The sequence below is a fragment of the Lissotriton helveticus genome, chromosome 2_1 (assembly GCF_964261635.1).
Source record: "Lissotriton helveticus chromosome 2_1, aLisHel1.1, whole genome shotgun sequence".
NCBI lineage: Eukaryota > Metazoa > Chordata > Amphibia > Caudata > Salamandridae > Lissotriton > Lissotriton helveticus.
The window spans coordinates 2,031,028,399-2,031,048,983 of NC_136059.1; the positions used below are offsets into that span (position 1 = coordinate 2,031,028,399).

Sequence of the window (20,585 nt, forward strand, 5' to 3'; positions counted from 1 at the left end):
CTAATAACAATGTGAAGTGATCTTGACATCGCAGTCTGTTTTATCAAAGATGCTTATTATGCTGCTGTGTTTGCCGCGAGGTGCATTTATATTTCATATAGAGCCATCCTGACTCTTAATCCCCTGAATTGAGGCGGATCTGGGAGCCGGCAAAGAGGGATGCCCCAGGGATCGCTCTTGATCTACTGTTTAATTGCTCTGAAGAATATGATGAGGGAAACCAAGACGCGTGAACATCCCTTGGCAAAAGTACTTTGTGAATTGTTCCTCAGATCCTACCGCAGATCGGCGAATTTAAAGCTTGAGTGAAGGGCATGAAAATGGCCTTAAAAGGTCTAAGCCCTAGAGGGGAACAGCCAAGGTTTGTTGCAAAATGCACCCATTGTAAGAACCTCTTTTCATTTCTTTGTTGTTAAAGCGTTCTTTTCATGGCTCCCTCCCATCTATTGATATTCATTTCTTGCTCGTGGACAGCTACCAAAATCTTCCTGCTTGATCATGTAGAAAAATGTCATGTACAAATAAAGCTCTGCTTTCCTTTGTATTATAGTCCCACCCTAATATTTCTTCTATATATCACCAGTCCCTTTTATTGTGGGTGTGAGAAATGAAGGCAAGATTACTGTTAAGATGTAATTTTTTGCTCATCACTGGTGCTGTTGTGCAAGTGGCTGCTTTTTGCATTCCTGTCATATTCCTTTGTTTATTTTTGTTCAAATATCAATACATTTTCACATAAAGTTTTATAATAGAACCTTCAGCTTGGTATTTCCTTCTCGTCTTTAACATTAGTCCTTTGAGTTTAATTCTTGTGGACGGAACCAGCCTCTGTAAAATTCCTGCCCGTAAACCTCTTAGCATGAGCAGCATATATAGAATTATAAATTGTAATTGCATCCATATAGCGCTTACTACCCCCTGATGAGGCATCAAAGTGCTTTTTCAGCAAGTATCAGGCTACTCCGGAACCCCAAAAGGATTAGTAGTGAATTAGTATAGGGAGGTATGAAATAAATTTGAGCGGTGGACATGTGAGTTTATTTGCATTTAAAAAGGATAATGAAGAAGGAAGGGCTTGCATTTATATAGTGCTTTCTACCCTTGATGAGGTGTCAGAGCGCTTTTTGGCAGGTAGCACGCTACTCCAGAACCCAAACAGGATTAGTGGGGAATAAGTATAGGGAAATATGAAATTAATTTGGTTGGTAAACATGTGAGACTGTTAGTTGGATTGAAAAGGATAGTGGAGGGATAGAAGAGGGAAAAGTCTCTGGAGCTCATAGCTGCAGCAGTAGGAGGAGGTTTGGGATGAGTATAGGGGAGGTGGAGAGGAAGGAGTCATAGGGACAGTTTCAGAAAGGCTTGTTTGCGAGATCTGAATAGTAAAAAAGGTATGAGATGATGCAAGGAGCAGTAAAGGAGGGAAGAGTCTAGAAATGGTTATTTCGGGATAATAGAATGTTTGAGAAGAGTCCTAGACTGGAGGTAGCGGATATAGAGGATATATTGAGAGAGGTATAGGGTGAGAATTAGGGTAGTTCATTGGAGAGAGTAGTAGAATGAGGTGTGAGATGAGTCAGGGAGTGAAGGTAGAGGATGTATTGAGAGCAGTATAGGGGGAAGATATAGCGTAGAGCATTGCAGATGCTGAATTATAAGTGGGGCTCCCGGTTTTATGGTATTTTTTTCGGACGTTTGTCTGTATTTATCCACATTAATGTTTTGACCAATTCATTGGTTTTTATCCATATTTTTTGTTTTGAGAATAAATAGTGATAATACGGTATATTTCCACATTTATTTAACTGATAAACATACAGTCCTACTTTTTCTTGTCACGTTTTAGCAAACTAAGCAGGCAAATATAGCCAAACCTTACACCCACCACTAAATATCAGTATTATAATACAAATACATTCTAACTCATGCCTGTATACAGGGAAATCTGAACCTGTTTTTTAACTTCCCATTCTGTGTATCTGCTCAGCTGTTGTCCTTGAAAGCACGAAAGACAGCATGGAGAGATACCCACATGAAGCATAATTTTCTGTATTTTTCCACTTTAAAAAATAAATACAGCCAGGAAAGTATTGTTTTCTGTCTGTATTAATCTGTAAAAATCAGCAAAAATGGAAAGCTGGGAGCCTTAATTATAAGTAAATTAATGAATATAAAGATACATAAGTACATGGAAGGTATATATGTATAAGGAAGGTTATATATGTAGATTGAAGTTTTATTTAATAAACTCAGACTTTCAGTGTGGTTGTAATTTAAGCTAATTTATTTGTTTTTATAATATATACATTTTTTCGTTTTCTTCTTTAATTCAATAGTGAAGCAATTGTAAATAAATTGTTATGATAAAACTTGACTTATTAATGCAGTGACCTTTATACATGTTAAACATACAATAATATAGCCATAGCTAATATGTCCATTTGTTAAGCGGAATGAACAAATATCTATATGTTTATAAACATAATTACCATACACATTTATACAAAGGAATACACATATCTAGATACACATTTACAGTCCAAATAAGACAAAGGGATGTGCTGTGCATTTATGTTTGAGTATGGTGGTTATGTGAAGGAGCGACTGTTATTCACTGAGGGGTTTGATGTGACACCTAATAGAAAACTAGAGCGAAGCAGAAGTCGTATATGATGGCACTCCACACCTTGAGGTGAAAAGGGTCAGTTATTAAAATGTTGTCTTCTATAGTTTTATGTTCTATATGCCCACACCCCCACAAAATCATCTGTCTATGCATCCAATACAAAAACAGGGGCAGTGGAGTAACTAAGGAGACGCTTATAACGTGGCCTGCATTCCTAATATTAAAAAAGTGGCCTCTTGTGATATACACCCTCCTCCTGGCCCCATTCAAATAGAAACAAAATACCTGGCCTCGTACCAATCACCTCCACCACCCTTGGTGCCATTCTGTCTTCTTCATTCGTAAAGCCCCACTCTGTGACTAAAAATGACTACACAAAGGAAGCACACCACTAGTTTAGTAATTCCCACTATTACGATAAACTTAAGGACAACCCAACACTCAGCTCTAAGATTTAACTGGATAAAAAAATTGAAGGACTGGACAACAGTCAATCTTCTCGATGAAGATTAATGCAAATATTTAACAACTTAGTATCCAGTCACGGCAACTATATATTTTTTGCTGAAGATTTACAGACACCCTACAAAACCTCCTGAATGACCAATTATCGCGGCAAAAGGATCACTCTTTGAGCTAGTGGCAAAATATGTGGGTCACTTCTTAATGCCATTTGTTCTGAGTCTCAATTCTTACCTCAAAGACACCAGTGACCTTTTAAGACACCAACAAGGGACCCCATGGCAAGACACATACAAACTGATTACAATGGACTGGGTTGTAGTGTAGTTCCTATTTTCCCAATAGGCTCTGCGCATTGGAATAGTACCTACAGCAGTAAAGGCCTAGGCCAGACGTTAACTAGGTCTACTACTGTCGATACTAGACTTAATTTTTGGGTTTGCCAGCTAAGCTCAGAGTTCGCTAGAAACTTTCTCGAATGTTCAAGGAAGGATTAACTCCCCTGATTAGACAAGAAGGGATTTAGTTTCTGACAACCATAGAACATGACAACTTTGCTCTCCCCTAATCAAGAGTCAATCTCAAGAGTCGTGTGAGCACAAGGCAATTATTTTACTCAGTCAGTACGTGCATTCTTAGTCTCATCAGAATGTAGAGAAAAGGAAGAGACGGGCGTGTTCAATAAAAAGATGTTATTTATTGATCAGTCTCTTTTCTCGTACAAGAGAAAATGGATCGATATTATTGCGATACTTATAGTTAAGTAAAGTGCATACATTAAAAGCAATAGTATAAAATAATACTGTAAAAACATTGATATGGTTTCTGAGCCATATGATGTTTAAAATGATTAAAATATATTTACATACACATATACATTTGACTAAACGTACTCAACTGGTGTTTCTAAATACGCCTACCCCGTGTACCTGACCTAAGTCTAATGCGTGGGCGGGAATAGAAAGTTACAGTTTAAGTTAAGTTTGTTTTTGCCAAGTGAATAACTAAAGAATTCTCTAGGAGGGGTTATTCAGTTCTGTACCTGGAATTTAGGATGAATGAGGAATGGTATCTCTTTCTCTGCTCTCGATATTCCAGGCTGCCTGCGAGGGCTACCCGGAAGCGCCGGTGCTGGGTCTCTCGGCTTGAGATAGCAGCGCGTCTCTCAGCGCGTCAGGAAGGCGGGGCTGCTGCCTGCGGGGTCTGCTTCTGCTCTCGGCTTCGGCAAGTGTGGCTGCTCCGTCTTGTCACCACGCGTGTGTTTTGCATAGGGCAAGATCGGCAATATTTATACCTTAAAGGTGCCGGGATTGACGTAAGGATGGACATAGGTACGTCAATAAAGATGTCATACGACTTGCTCGTTAGCACATTCTTTACTAAAGTTCTCTGTGAAATCAAAACAATGGCCGCACGGATTATCCAGGTTGTCATAGGTTTGATTTGTTATGAGAACGTCGTATGCCTTATCAGGGGCTGGAGGAATATTGCTTGTCTAATTAGATCTCAAGCGTTATGACCTAATCAGATAACACGTTCCTGTGCCGTAGTGTGACTGCGTCAGATAACGGTATCTGCATCATGGGGAATTTCTTGCCTCATGGGCTGACTGTTAGTTAACTAGCTAGGTAGTTTAACCAGAATAGGGTCAGGAATAGGGGGATCGATTCAGAACCTATAGAAATCGCAGTGGTGAAGATTCCAGGAATGCCGTCATCAGAATTGGCAGCCTTTGAGGGCAGCACAGTGCGTGAACCTTGGTAGGAACCAACAGTGTATCTGCATCCACTGGCGCATCCGATTGTAGCGTCAGACAGGTGTCTAACACGCATTCTTCTCCGCATAGCAGACACCTTAGTACAGGTAAAACACACCTTTGCCACATTGGTCGAAATGATAGAAACCAAGTCATGTTCAGGTCTCTAAGAGTCCCAGGATTTTTTATATCCGGTCCCGGTATCCAATGGCTAGGATCGTTTCTTCCATTGTCGTGAGAGTTTGTTCTGTGACATGGGTTGCCATAACGAAAAATAAGGACTAGGAATAGGATTCCTGCAATTAGTCCTAGGATCAGGGGAAGTCCGCCAAAAATCGAATGGACGAAATCTGGAAAAATACCCAGTATGGCTTTGAATGGTGTTAATGCCATCGAAAATACTGTCTTAAATACCTTTGAGACCCCAGTGGTATCAGAAATATTTAAGATTTCGCTCAGGATTTCCGCGAAATGTACGGGGGAATTAGTTGATAATAATGTATGTATCTCTGCAGTCGTCCTTGCGACTTGTAGATCATACGTTTCTTTAGATGACGTGAGCCTTGTAGGCGTCTGAAGAAGCACTGTTTTCATTCTGCTTAAAGTGTCTATTCGAATAGAAGTAATTTTCAGACCGGGCCATGCCCTTGCCTCCCTGTCTGGAAAGGAGCTGGGGAACAAAGAACGTCCACAGCACTTGACCTTCGCCGTCGTAGTGACGAGATAAGGAGTCCCGGGCATAAGACTACAGCATCTGCGGTCTACAATAAGAATGTAACTCCCATTATAGAGTCTTTGAAAGAATGGTTCTATTTCAGTTGCAGGTGCGCCTTGCTGGTGACATGAAAGGTTGTATGAATTCCCTTCACAGGCTCCGTGCAAACTAATACCGTTACACAGAAGCGTGCCGCTCAGTGACATAGCACAATTGTTGCCACTAAGAAACACTTTCTGTCCTTTGTTACTGACACATGCATGTGAATAGGGCAGGTTCCAAGTTGTTTTAAGGTACCCTTTTCCCAATTTCTCGTACATGCCAGCCTGTATATATTTTTGGCAGTATTGAAACCTGAAGGTTGAGATTGGAATATTTATGATTCCGTGTATTATCCATTCACTGACAGGTCGTTCTGACATTGTCATTGGTAATCTTTCTAGTTTTTCAATGCTCAAGATTGTATAATCGGCACCCTTCTGCGCCATACCGATTTGTCTATCAGTAAGGTTAAAGATTTGGAATAGTGACGTTGTGTTGATTAAACGCCAAGGCACATAGCCTGAACGCAGATTTTGTAACGTCCAACCAAGCTGTACAATAGAACGCAATTGTGACTGACCATGTTGTAATAATAGTAAGTCTTGCGATAATATATCGATTGCTGAAGACACAATGCTGTCCAATGAAAAAATTCTGGAGGACAGAGTCATTAACCCATTGTCCACTACAGAAAGTGATTTTTCCAAATTAATACGGTCAATTTCCCGTATTCTTTCTGCTGTCTCAATTTGAGTAACCTTCCAGGCCTCATTGTATGCTGCATATACAGAGGCTGCAATGAAACGCTTATGACGCTGTTTGCGTGGTCCCAGTATGAAATCACGCAAGTCAGCACCATCAGTAAGTAAAGTTAGGTGTTGCTTAATTTCAGGCAGTGTGGAATACTGTAGCCATTGGAGGCATAATTTGCCCACACTGTAGGTTGTTATTATCCCTGGGTGATGTCTTTGAGGATATCTAGGGTCTGGCCTGTTCATTTTGAAACCCTGTGTTTTATTCAGGAATCTATCTTGACAGTTATTTGTATCTGTGGGCCAGATCAACCATTGTTTCCAATCAGGATGTGTTCTGTTTTGGTTAAGTATATGGTTTATGTCTATTTCTTCATCTGTATCAGAGTTATTGCTAAACATTGTTGGCTTTGGAATAGACAGGTTATTTAAATCTTTGATTTTTGCTAGGCCAAGACAGGTGGTTTGTTGGACGGTGTCATTTAAAAATATCATTTGTTCTGGGATCATGCAGGCTCTAAACAAAGCTTCTAAACCCTGTACTTGCCATTCTTTTGTACCCCAAACACTTTTCAAATCAACATGTTTGTCCCAATAATCAAATCCAAAAGTATTCATTTTTTCAAAGAAAGAATCTGAATATATCAATTTTGTGTTGGTTATCATGGTTTTCATCCCTGTCTTGTTTGACAATTTGTAATAAAATGTTTCAGCATTAGTTATGTTAAAACCTGAAAAATATGAATATTTGTCATATACGGTTCTAGAGCTCCCTTTTGGAGGTGTAGCACAATGTTCCCATTGATTATAACTTAAAACATTTCTAGGTTGTGCAGATTTATGCAAGAAATGGTTACCATAGTGGTTATAGCAATACATACTATCATAATTTGTAGAACCCTGCAAATAATCATGTTTTGTAAATTTAGCAGACATTACTAAGTCAGACATCATATTGTTAATACTTTCAAAGTCCCAATCATCAGCAAATGAGTTTGGTTTTGCAAAGTCACTCAAAGAGATCTTGATTTGGTGTGGATATTTCAGGATCTCGACCGGACCATAAATTTCATAGTCAGTGTTGTCCCAGGCTACCCCACCAGGTATTGGAATTGCTGTGAAATTGGCTGAAGAAAGTTCTGAAGAAAGTTCTCGTTTCTCGACGTGTGAAGATGTGTGTGGTTTGAGGACCAAGTTGATGTTCTGACTTGCTGTGTCCATTTTAGCATATTTTCCCTCAATGAAGCGTCCCAAGGTAAATACCATGATGAGCCAAAGTATGAGTATAAATGCACCAAAACCCACCCAAAATTCAATCCATGGAGAAATCAGATATGTTTCTTTTAGTTGTTTCAAAAGCTCCTTTGCTTTGTCTTTAAAGGATTTTGATGATGGCTGTGTCTTTTGTTCGCTGAAGCCTTCAGAGGAATCATCGAAGTTGATGAAGTAACCGGATGCAGTTCTGTCAATTGTTCCAATTGGTTCAGGATTTTTGTTTCTTGCATTTTCACTTGGTACTTCTGTATAGATTGGTGTGTCTCTACTAAATGTCTTTATTTGGGTTTTCAGAGGTCTAAGTTCTATTGCATTGTTGCATAGTCCTTGTTGTTCTTCTGTAGGCGTTTCGAATGTGATGAGCCTCTTTGATAGGACCTCTGTACTGGTAGCAAACCTTGGTGTTCTGCTACTTATTGGGAGTCCACTTGGCCTACCGTTGGTTATCGACCACATGTTGTGGTTTTACCAGGTCGATGGATACAACTCGGTTCTCCTTTTTTTTCAGCAAGTGGCGGTAGTACAACTGATCTTGTCCCGTTGACAGACAAGACAGGAACTGCTTTTCTGTAAGAAGGCCCAAATTCCTTCTTTACCGCGATCTTCTCCCTGACTAGATCCCCGACTTTTGGAATCCAGACAGGTCTTGCTGGGACAGGTGGTGAATCTTCAGTGGTTGTTGGCTGTTGTTTCAACTGTATGTTGCTCAGGTCTTTTCTTGTTTTGTTTAAGTCCTGCAAAATAGCCAAACGGTCTTTGACATCAAAGGTTTTTTCTGTTACCACTGAAGTCTGACTATCAAGGTCAGAGATCAACATCCTAGTTCCGAATAATAATTCGTACGGACTGAATCCCTTCAGAGAATTTCTTGGCAAGTTATTTAGACTACGTTGGACACTTATTAGATGTTTGACCCACCCAGCTCCCGAACCTAATACCTTTGCCGTTATAGATTGCTTTATGTCACGGTTTTTTCTTTCAACAATTCCGTTCCCCTCAGGGTGAAATGGACAAGAGTACCGCAATTGCACGCCCATGCTGACCATGGCCTCCTTATAAGCCCGAGAGCTAAAAGCAGGACCATTGTCCGAATGCAGAATGCCAATTGCGTATGTGCCGATAAAGACCCGCAAATCTTTTATAACAGTTCTGGCGTCAGCCGTTCGCTGGGGCCACATCCATATGAATCTCGTGCATGAGTCCACTGCAACCAAGATATATTTATAGTTACCATCCCTTTGTAAGGGACCGCAGTGGTCTAGATAAACACATGCTAATGGTTTATCCGAGATTAGAAGGGGCGTCTGTGCTGGACGTCTCACAGTTGATACTTTCATTTTTTGACATATTTCACATGCTAGAACATAGTTCCTTGTTTGTCTTCTCATTTGTGGCCACCAGTATCTCTGTTTTAATAATGATACTGTGGCTGAGACGCCAGCATGGGTAGAAGCAAGCCCTTCGTGTGCCGCTATTATTAGTCCTAATCTGTGTTCCATGTTTGGAATTGCCCTATCCCCCACTCCAGGGATTCGAGCAAAAGGAACATTGTTTTCATCAGTTATGTATGAGTATTTTACTGGAAAGCCTTTAGGGAGTGGTTCTATCGAATCCTTTTCTGAAGCGCTGACAGCTTGTAATATTTCGCTGTCTATTTTTGTTTTTGACCGGGTGACGGCTGCTACGGAAGCCGTTTGCACAGCTGCTTTCGCGGCCTCATCAGCCAATGAATTCCCTGCAACGTGAACGCCATCACGTTGATGACTCAGTGTATGTATCACGTGAGTCTTTGGTAGTTCTTTTTGTAAAAGAGCTACTTGTTCCCAGAGCATTTTATGCTTGATTGTGCCACCTTTCGCATCCTTGAAACCGTTCTGAAGCCAGATCTGCAAGTATTCATTATAAGACTGAACGCAATAATACGAATCGCACACTATAAGTGTGGGGAATTCTCGATCGGTATTTTCAAGCGCCATCTTGAATGCCAGTAGTTCAGCTCGCTGAGCTGTGCAATCTCCTAGAGATTGTGTTTTAGTGAGGGTTGGTTTAAATTTCCCTTCGTGCCAACGACCTTTAACAATCGCGCACGCAGCACTGTAAGCTTGTTTACCCCCTACTGCGGGTTGTGCTGATCCGTCTGTATATATTATACAGCCGTAGTGTTCTAGAGGCAGAATTTCGGTTGGCGGAGGACATTCAAATTCATATTGGAGAAATTCTTGTGTTTTTAAGTAAGGATCAAATTCGTACACCACGTCTGTTGCAGCAAGAGAGTTAGCCCATTGTATCCATCTCGGATGGAGTGCTTTAGCATTTGGAATGCTTGCCTTTGTTACCGCCTCTAAGGCTGGTATTGGTGTCACGATTACTATTCGTTTACCTTGTGCCAGGGCTCGTTCTTTTGCTATAGCTGTCTGTGTTGCTGTAAGAATTTTTTCCGTTGGGCTAAATTTCATTTCAGCCTTAGTGTACAAGTGTGATTTGAATGCAATTGGTACCTTATCTCCCTCATTAGAGGTTAGGTATGTGAATCCGCATCTCCCTGGGATGACTCGGATCACAAGGTTGCGTGTATTATCACGGGTTTCTAATTTTGTTTTAATTAGCATGTCTGTTTGTAAGGATCTCAAAATTTCTGTGTGTTTGAGTCCAACTGGATCTTTTAAAGTCTGGTTTAATTAGATCGTAAAGGGGCTTGACCCTTTCTGCGTAATTAGCAATGTAAGTTCTTCCGAAATTTAGGAAGCCTAGAATTGACTGTAGGTTTTTTAGTGTTTTAGGAGCTTGGATTACGGCACATTTCTCTAGGAAATTGTCTGCCAGGCTTTTGCCTTCACTTGATAACTCATATCCTAAGAATAGGACCGTCAGATGGGCAATTCTGGACTTTTTGAAGTTGAATTTGTAACCCTCTGCAGCGAAACCAAGTATTATGGTGTTCACTCTTTTCAAGTGAGTTTCCAAGTCATCATCTGTTAAGTAAATGTCATCGACATAAGATAATGCTTCATCATCATATTGTTGTAGTAATTCTGTTACTCTCGCTGAGAATACCCCCGGGCTATTCTTGTACCCCTGGGCTAACCGACAGAATTGTTTTTGAGTGCCATTTACTGAGAATGCAGTTAAATATCTGCTCTCTGGTGCTATGTTTTGACAAAAGAATCCGTTGGAGATGTCCAAGGTTGTTTTGTATTTTTTGCGCACTATGTTATTCATTAGTGCAGCACTGTGTGAGTTTTGCACTGCAAAAGTTTTGCAACATGTGTTAAGGTGTCGGTAATCCAAAACTAGACGGTACGAATTGTCTGGTTTGGAGACCGGAAACAAAGGATTGTTCATTTATGAGGTGCAAGTTTCAATCACCCCTTGGTATTCTAGCTGATCTAGTATTTCATTTACTTGTTTTTTAGCTTCTTGCTTAATTGGGTACTGCCTTTGTGCAGTTGGTTGTGATTTTAACTGGACTTTGTGAGGAGGAGAATCCTCATCCCATCCTACATGATTTTTATATAAAGCAGGTGCTAAGGCCACTGCCCACTTTCTAGCAAGTGTGTATTTTTTATGAATCGGTATTTGATTCGAGAAGGCAGGCATAATTACTTCTTCGCCATGAGGGCACTCCCTGACAAACTCCGGTGGCCAGTCTTTTTCAGCTAGAAGGATGTCATAGCCTTTGGATAGGTTATCCCAAAATAGTCCCCTTATTTTCCTAGTCTTATCTCCCTCTATACGTAATGTTATCTCGTATATTTTGTGGGGCTTGCTAACTCTGGTATCTGCAGTTTCCACTTGAAGGTATTCATTCGTGTCCACTGTCTCCAGATGATTCATAAGGACTTTGCGAGCTATGCTCACCTCTGCTGCGCTGTCTAGCATTGTCTGAGCCCACTCTCCGTTTTTCAATTGTGTCCTCAGTATTCTCGGCATTGTTAACTACCTTGATACTGGCTACCTTCTTTTTTGGAAATTGTGATTTCTTTTTCAGTTGAGCAGGTTCCTTGTCTTTGGACTTGGCGTGCTCTTCTGATCGTCCTCTTCTTTCCGATTTCTGCGAGGAATTCTGAAAAGATTGAGAGGGACGTGTATCAATGTCTTGATATCTATCAGGTTTTTTAATATTATCCCTATTTCTAAGGTTATATCTATTCCCAGAGGGTTCACTCTGAGGTGACCTTTGTCTCGGGTTTGGAGATTTCTCTCTTCGCCTAGGAGACCTTCCTCTGGACTGGAATTTCTTTTCTTTTGGATTGGATTGTTTGTTTCCATCCCAGTTCTTTTTGGGGGAATTATTATTATTAAAAAATATTTTTTCTGGACTTGTAGTCAGTTGCGGTTTTACCGGTATTCCACCTAGACTATCTCTGCCTAGTTCTTCATAGGATTTTTCTATGATTCTGGCAATTTCAGCTGGTTGGTCTGCTATATCTGTCTCTTTTAACCTCTGGCGGATCGCCACGTTTGCTGCTTCACCTTTTATGTTGGCTAGTAATATAGCCGAGACCTGCTTGAAGTCTTTCAGTAATTTCATACCAAGAGTTAAAGCAGGTTCTGGACCGTATTCATCTTGAATTTGTTTTAGCACATCTGGTATCACCGAAATGGATGGGACACCGTGCGTTTTTGTGTAGATGGAAGCAAAGACTGTACCCCAAGTGTCACAGTCCTCAATGTGTGGTGCGATTCCCATTGGGAGACATATAGTCAGAATCCTGTGTTTTTCTAGCGGGGTGGTGTCAGGAAACACCGCCTCTATTTGGGTGATTTTCTGTGCCAACCAGAATGGTATCTGTTCCCGTTTAGCTGGAACCTTACCTAGGCAGGATTGGATGTTCTGTGGTGTAATTTTATTTGTGTTCCCCTGGTGAGAGGTCAGCTGTGGTAGTTTAATCGCTGGCTGAATTGTAGAAGTCCGCATTACATACTGAACTAATTGTCTTTGAATTTTTAGTAGTTGTTTTAGCTGTATTAATAGCTCTGGTGCAGGCATCTCGTCGATGTCTGGATGTGGTGTGTATCCGGCTAAGACCGGCCACGTTGCTCCTGGTCTTCCTAAAGGACCGAGCCTTGTAATGTGATTATTATGTTTTAGGGCGCCATCAAATAAGAGCAAATGCTCTTGGAATTTGAGTGGTACTTCCACCTCCTCGAAAGGAGTGTACGTTTCTGGAGGAACCTCTATTTTGTAATAGTGGAAGTACTTTGTTACAGCATTTGCTGCTGGAAAATGTATCCATGTATAGTATACCTCTGTCTGCCGATATTCGTGTGCCTCGATTACGAATATGACTGTGCCACCTCTAGGTGTCAGTCCATTTTCTATAAGTTTTAAGGTTATAGATCTCCTTTTGGCGACCAGAATGAGTATTATATCCGCGTCCGCATCTAGTGCAGCATTATCAGCTGCTGCTATTTCAGCCGCTAATCTAACTGCTTCTCTTTCTCCATCACTGTCTCCCATTTTACAGACAGGATGGTATTATGTTTATTTGCAGATCAGGTTTCTTTATGGAAACAGAGATTAGGTGCACAATATTTTGGAACTGTTTTATCCTTCAACGTTGACTATACCAAGAACCATACATAGGAGTTCCCTCCTGCGAGGTTTTGGAGGATTTATAACCTTTCACCCACTCCAGACGTCTTTGGAGTATTTGGGAAAAGGGGTCTGAGTGAGAAAGCACGACTGAGTTACTCTAAATGTCTTACGTTAGTTTTATCGCCCTTTCCAAACGCGTTGGGCGCCATGTAGTGTAGTTCCTATTTTCCCAATAGGCTCTGCGCATTGGAATAGTACCTACAGCAGTAAAGGCCTAGGCCAGACGTTAACTAGGTCTACTACTGTCGATACTAGACTTAATTTTTGGGTTTGCCAGCTAAGCTCAGAGTTCGCTAGAAACTTTCTCGAATGTTCAAGGAAGGATTAACTCCCCTGATTAGACAAGAAGGGATTTAGTTTCTGACAACCATAGAACATGACAACTTTGCTCTCCCCTAATCAAGAGTCAATCTCAAGAGTCGTGTGAGCACAAGGCAATTATTTTACTCAGTCAGTACGTGCATTCTTAGTCTCATCAGAATGTAGAGAAAAGGAAGAGACGGGCGTGTTCAATAAAAAGATGTTATTTATTGATCAGTCTCTTTTCTCGTACAAGAGAAAATGGATCGATATTATTGCGATACTTATAGTTAAGTAAAGTGCATACATTAAAAGCAATAGTATAAAATAATACTGTAAAAACATTGATATGGTTTCTGAGCCATATGATGTTTAAAATGATTAAAATATATTTACATACACATATACATTTGACTAAACGTACTCAACTGGTGTTTCTAAATACGCCTACCCCGTGTACCTGACCTAAGTCTAATGCGTGGGCGGGAATAGAAAGTTACAGTTTAAGTTAAGTTTGTTTTTGCCAAGTGAATAACTAAAGAATTCTCTAGGAGGGGTTATTCAGTTCTGTACCTGGAATTTAGGATGAATGAGGAATGGTATCTCTTTCTCTGCTCTCGATATTCCAGGCTGCCTGCGAGGGCTACCCGGAAGCGCCGGTGCTGGGTCTCTCGGCTTGAGATAGCAGCGCGTCTCTCAGCGCGTCAGGAAGGCGGGGCTGCTGCCTGCGGGGTCTGCTTCTGCTCTCGGCTTCGGCAAGTGTGGCTGCTCCGTCTTGTCACCACGCGTGTGTTTTGCATAGGGCAAGATCGGCAATATTTATACCTTAAAGGTGCCGGGATTGACGTAAGGATGGACATAGGTACGTCAATAAAGATGTCATACGACTTGCTCGTTAGCACATTCTTTACTAAAGTTCTCTGTGAAATCAAAACAATGGCCGCACGGATTATCCAGGTTGTCATAGGTTTGATTTGTTATGAGAACGTCGTATGCCTTATCAGGGGCTGGAGGAATATCGCTTGTCTAATTAGATCTCAAGCGTTATGACCTAATCAGATAACACGTTCCTGTGCCGTAGTGTGACTGCGTCAGATAACGGTATCTGAATCATGGGGAATTTCTTGCCTCATGGGCTGACTGTTAGTTAACTAGCTAGGTAGTTTAACCAGAATAGGGTCAGGAATAGGGGGATCGATTCAGAACCTATAGAAATACACGACAGGGTGTCCTTTTAAACTAATATAGAGAATGATATTGGTATATCAGCATGTGTATACTTTCTGAAAGAAAGAATCATACATTAAGCGTAACACAATGCTATGCTACTTGAGATGATAAAACTGTGTTTAACCCAAAAAGTTTTTCTATTTGGTGAAGAAATCTATATGCAAACAAAAGGCACCACAATGGGTTTTTCTTTTAGTCTGAGTCACGCCTGCCTGTCAATGGGCTGGTGGAAGCAACAATTGGCATGGCAACCAGAGAATGACATATTTATAAACAAGATGATCATGTGGCTAAGGTATATTGATGACCTTTTCATCATTTGGGACGAATCAGATGAAATTAGTGAATATTTTAAAACCCTAAACTCTACAAAAGCAAATTTTAAATTTACATACAACATCAGCCAATGGAGCGTGGCATTCTTGTATACGGAGATATATATTTACGAAAACAAAATACATATGACGCTGCATCGCAAAGAAACCGCAACAAATGCGATTTTACAATCAGAAAGTTTCCATCAAAATACCCTGATCCAAAATATCCCATATGGCGAGGTCTTAAGAATCCGAAGAATTTGTTCTGAAGATAAAGGATGGGACAAACATAGTGGAATAACTTCACAAAGATTCAAACGGAGAGGATTCTCAGCCGGAATCTGAAAAAGAGGTACTGAGAGGACACAGATAAAAGCAAGAGAAGAAATCATTAAAGTAACAACACCAATGGCGAGTGATAACCCAGAGACAATCCGCCTGATTACCACATATTCGAAGGAATCTAAAATGATCAAGGGAATTTTAAAGAAGAATTGAAAAATACTCCAACTTGATCCAATGGTTGCAACGATAATGGGAAAACACGCTAATGTGATATTTAGAAGAGCTAAAAATCGGAAGGACAAATTGGTTCATAGCCACTTTCGTAAAATAAACAGTTGAACACTAAAGGGTTTGTGAAATGTTACAACTGCAAAGAATGCCAGATTGCGAAAAACACAAAAGAAATTAAATTGGCGGACAATAAAATCTGGAAGATCCAAAAACTGATAACATGCAAAAGTCAATACGTAGTATACGTAATTGAATGTCCCTGCGCTCTCAAATACGTTGGAAGTACCATCTGTGAGTTAAAAAAACAGATTTTAGAACACGTACGAGCAACCATAAATAAAGACCGTAGAAATTCGGTAGCGAAACATATGGAGTCTCACCATGGAGGACATTGGAAATGACTGAAATTCTTCGCTATTGAAAGTTTGGACCGCCATGAGCGGGCGGGGAAAGAAAGCTGAGACAAAGGGAATCCCGTCATATCTTAGGCTTGTTTATCCTTACACCATATGGACTGAATCTAAATGAGGAACTCTATGTACATTTAGACAAAAAAAATAAAACCTTTCAGGGCGTTTTGCTTCTAAATTAGTTTTTTATGTAATTTTTCACTATTTCTCACTTTTTGCTCAACTCAATAATTGTCTAATCTATCTTGTTTTTGTCGGGTATCTTCAAATCATTAAATTTGAGTGAACTAGTGTAAAAAGTTCAATCGGGTCGGGGACAATCGATATTTGCCCGGCGGTATTGCCTCTGTGACCCTCTAGTTATTTAAATCAATGAAGAGGCAGGCGCTGGAGACTGGAAGGCAGGAAACAAGGTTTTTTATTCTCTCCGGAGGAGAACACAACGAAACGGACAGAAGGTATCGTTCTGAGGTGCTCTAACTTACGTTTGAGGCCTGGCCCCTTATATACAGTGTTTATGGTTTTTTTATTACAGTTTACATACATGTGACAAAGCTTTGATATACGGAAAGACATACCCGGAATCCCCCTTTGGGGCCCGTTCCCACACACATTTACAGTTGAAGTCCCCACCCTAGTCACAACAGGTGATGAGCATCGCGCAGCTGGATAATCCGCCGATTCACGGAATGTGGGGGGTTTGATCGGGTCTCATGGGGTGGGGGCTTTGATCAACCCGGGGATTCTTTGATGGGGGAAGCTTTCTATTGTACGGGGAGGGGCAAGGATGGTATCAGCAGAGCTGGGTGTCGGCTTGGGAACGGGGAGGACAAAACGGGCACACGGGGAAAAAGGGGGTTTGCATCTAAGGGCCGGAGATCATGAAAGGAAAGCAGGGAGGTGTCGCGCTGGGAACAGGATGAGGGCCGGGGGCAGATTAGCGCCGAAGAGGGGTTTATGACTCAAGGCAGGTGCAAGCAGGGGGTGGTCAGCGTGCAGGCTTAGTGAAGGCAAAGGGCTATGTCAGGGGCCAGCGGCATGCAAAAGGGTTTGTTCTGATCGGGGCATCTTAAAATGGCGGGCGCGCACGACAAAAGTGTGGCATCAGGGGAAGAGGCAAGATGGCGCAGATAATGTTCACCAAAACGCACTAATTTTCCACAGTCCTCCCTTTAACATATTCAAGACATCTTGCTGGTTCATTTTCTACTCGGGTCTATTGTGGTGGGCATGAGAAAGAAAACGGTAGGAACCCTAGAAAAAAGAGTTGTAAACAATACATTTTGAGGTTTCTAGTTTTTAGGAGGTGCACCTATTTGATAAACTTTGATAAATTTGTTCAGCAGGAAAGTCATAGGAATGAAATACAAAAACGGCGAGCAGCAAGTACATATCATAACGTGAACTGGCAGGTTAATACATATTTCAGATTCGGTTTGGAGCAGGATCGATACAATGGCGGCTGGGAGAGAAATGAGGCATAAAAAAACGGGGATTGAGGATGTCAAATGTTCGAAGTTTACGAGTTCTCATTGTTCTTTGTGGTCCTTCGTTGGCGCTGTTGAGCACCGGCGGTGGAGCTACGAGTCCAGCTCTGTTCTAAGTTCTGCGTTGCAGGGCACGACCCTTTCCTCGCGTTTCTGGTCGGAAAGGTCCTTTTCGCCCTGTGTCCTTTGAGGTGATTGTCAGAAAGTTCCGATGGAAGAAGAGCGTTCAAAACAGTCCATAGGGTAGGTCAGAGGAAAAAGGGGGATGGAGCAAGGCCAAATTGGGAACAAACTAGGAGAACGAGAGACTTCAAATAGGCGGGCGTGCGACGGAATTCAGAGAGCGGGGACTTGTCGAAAGGCACTGGACGCCGAGCAGGGGCATCAGGTCGACCCTTTCTTTTCATGCTGTCGAAAACAGTGCCTCGTCCTGCAGCTCCTTTCAGTCGTGGTCTCGCCTTGGCTAATGTCGCAGGTGTTCCTTAGTCTGCAGTCGGGCCTCGTGCTCCCACATCCGGTCCTTCTCTCCTCCAACAGCAGTACCCTTAAACAAGTTTGAAAAGACAGTCTTTAGAAAATTTGCAGATGAAGATAATCAAAAAGTCTATTTCTCTCCCAGCTCCAGGCAAAGAATGAAAGTGTTCGTTATTTAACGTTCACAACTGGCATATGAATGACCGGTGGCGGACCTGTTGGATTTACTATGACTTTCCTTCATAATTATTTATTACAGGCATGACAGTTCATCTGATGGTAACCCACCTTCGGGAGACAAATCTGCAAAGATATGCCGTTCTCTAGAGTTTCACATTTACAAAAGGGTACAGTGAGTCGTCAACATGGTACTACACAGGTATTTTGCTGAGAGACGAACATGGCTAAACATTTCCTTTCTATCGGTGCATCCTGTTTTTCAACTACTGCGGGGTTCATTTTGATGATTTCTTTACCTTGGTCTAGTCTGTTAACCTTGTAAAACATCATTCTGGGTCCTACGTAACCTTTTACAGCCCGGTTACTTAACTAGGGAGGACAGGGGTTTTATGGGAAACAACCAGGGACATAGACAGGGGAGGTAACGGGGGTGATCGTTTTTCTGGTTTGGGTATTGCGACGATTCGGGGAGGGGAGGGTCGCGTATTCTGAGGTCCTTGTTTTATACTATAGGAGCCGTTGACATGTAGTTCCCTTATTTCGGGCCAGATTAGGGAACCTCTGTCGTCTTACCTGTCCTTTCCCTTACGGCCCAACCTGGGTTCATTGACTTCTAGCGGAAAAGGAGAGGTAATGACGCGGCCTCAGGGTGATTGTATTAAAGACAAGCGTTTGTGCAAATACTGACGGTATTTGAAGCCAATTAGGTGGTGTGCTAGGGGTGGCAATCTGCCAATTTCGGGGCTAACCACTCGGAAGAGTGGTAGTGCAGAGAGAGAGAGAGAGAGAGAGAGAGAGAGAGAGAGAGAGAGAGAAGAGAGAGAGAGAGAGAGAGAGAGAGAGAGAGAGAGAGAGAGAGAGAGAGAGAGAGAGAGAGAGAGAGAGAGAGAGAGAGAGAGAGAGAGAGAGAGAGAGAGAGAGAGAGAGAGAGAGAGAGAGAGAGAGAGAGAGAGAGAGAGAGAGAGAGAGAGGAGAGAGAGAGAGAGAGAGAGAGAGAGAGAGAGAGAGAGAGAGAGAGAGAGAGAGAGAGACACACGGACGGCAGGCTAAATAGTACACGTGCAACAGAGAGGGCGGCAGTGCATTCAAGAAAGGCTATTTAGTGCATTACACAGTAAAGGGTATTCACGAGTCCGCGTTAGAATCTTGTAATCATGCAGTTTGAGCATTAGACAGGGTAGAGGGGACGTGCTTTGAGAAAAGGAAAGAAAAAAGGAGGTACCATTTTTGTCGCACTTTCTCGCATTCTCGGTCCTTTGACCAGTTGGGTCAACGCCTCAGTCACACACACACATTCCCTCACAGTTTCGCATCATACGTGACATGGGTTCATTCTCCGGTCTGGTTTAAGGGTGATCACTTTTTTATCAGGTTGTGCTAATTTTTCGGGTTTGTTCGATACGTGAGTAGTTTGCAGGCGTGCTTAGACACCACCCTGCGGCGCTAGTCCGTTTCGTGTATTTAGACATGGCAAGGTCTCAGATCTTCGCCACACCTTGGCTGTAATCTCTGATGTAACCTGCAGAGGAAGGAAAAAAGGGGGGGGTGGGGGAGACAGCATTCGCGCGCATTCAAATACATGGATTCATAAGTCCTTTACTTACCTCTTACTCGTCTTTCCTCCTTGGGGCAGGGTCCCCGGGGATATGGTTTTCGGAGTCGAGGGGGGGGGTAGTGTGTTCATGTAGGACGTGTGCGGGAAACACAAAAAGGAAACTAGAGGTGCCTAGTGCGAGGTATCTAGTCAAAGGATATATCTCACTATCGGGATCCTTAAACCTCTTTCAACGCCGTGGCGTTCTAAAGTTCTTTGGTTCTTGGGTCCCTGCTACTTTGGAACGTTGTACTTTACAATATTTACATTATTTCATTTCACCCTCCTTTTACATTCCCTCATTTACACCATTCGTTTTACCCATCCTTGGAAGTCACGGTCTTCCTCTACGCGAGAGTTCATGAGTCAGTCGCGTACTTTTAAGACGGAGTGTCGTGTTGTCGATCCGATCCGTCCTCCAGGGCTGGGCAACCATCTTCCTTTAACCTTAAAGAGAGAGCAGAGTAGGGTGCACAGAAAAAGAACTTTCCTACCCATCCCATATTGTTTTAAAATTAAAGCATGCAATACCCGTCCATAGTTTCAAAGACTTTATTTTGCAAATTCATTTCAGCATATGGATTAGGAGGGTGTGGTCGTATTTGGTCGGTCGTGGCAATGGCTAAAGTGCGTACAGTGGGGGGTGTCGTTTGCAACAATAAAACATCGGAAAGTTTTACTCATTCATTTGTAAGAGACTAAAACGTCTATTAATTGGCTGGGGGTTCGGGGGCATATATTTTCATAATTTAGAAACATAATCATAACAGTTGTAATCAGATTTCCTATATGCATACCGTACGTGTGCATCGTAAATGAGGTTTACATCAGTTATAAAAATATAATACAT

At 41.8% G+C, this 20,585-nt stretch overlaps 1 protein-coding gene across 1 annotated transcript in view; it reads left to right on the forward strand.

The window, feature by feature from the left end:
• The window catches only part of LOC144820356 (rap guanine nucleotide exchange factor 6-like), a 754,449-nt gene that overhangs the window by 358,979 nt on the left and 374,885 nt on the right, over window positions 1-20,585 (forward strand). The gene's annotated exons all lie outside the window — the stretch shown is intronic.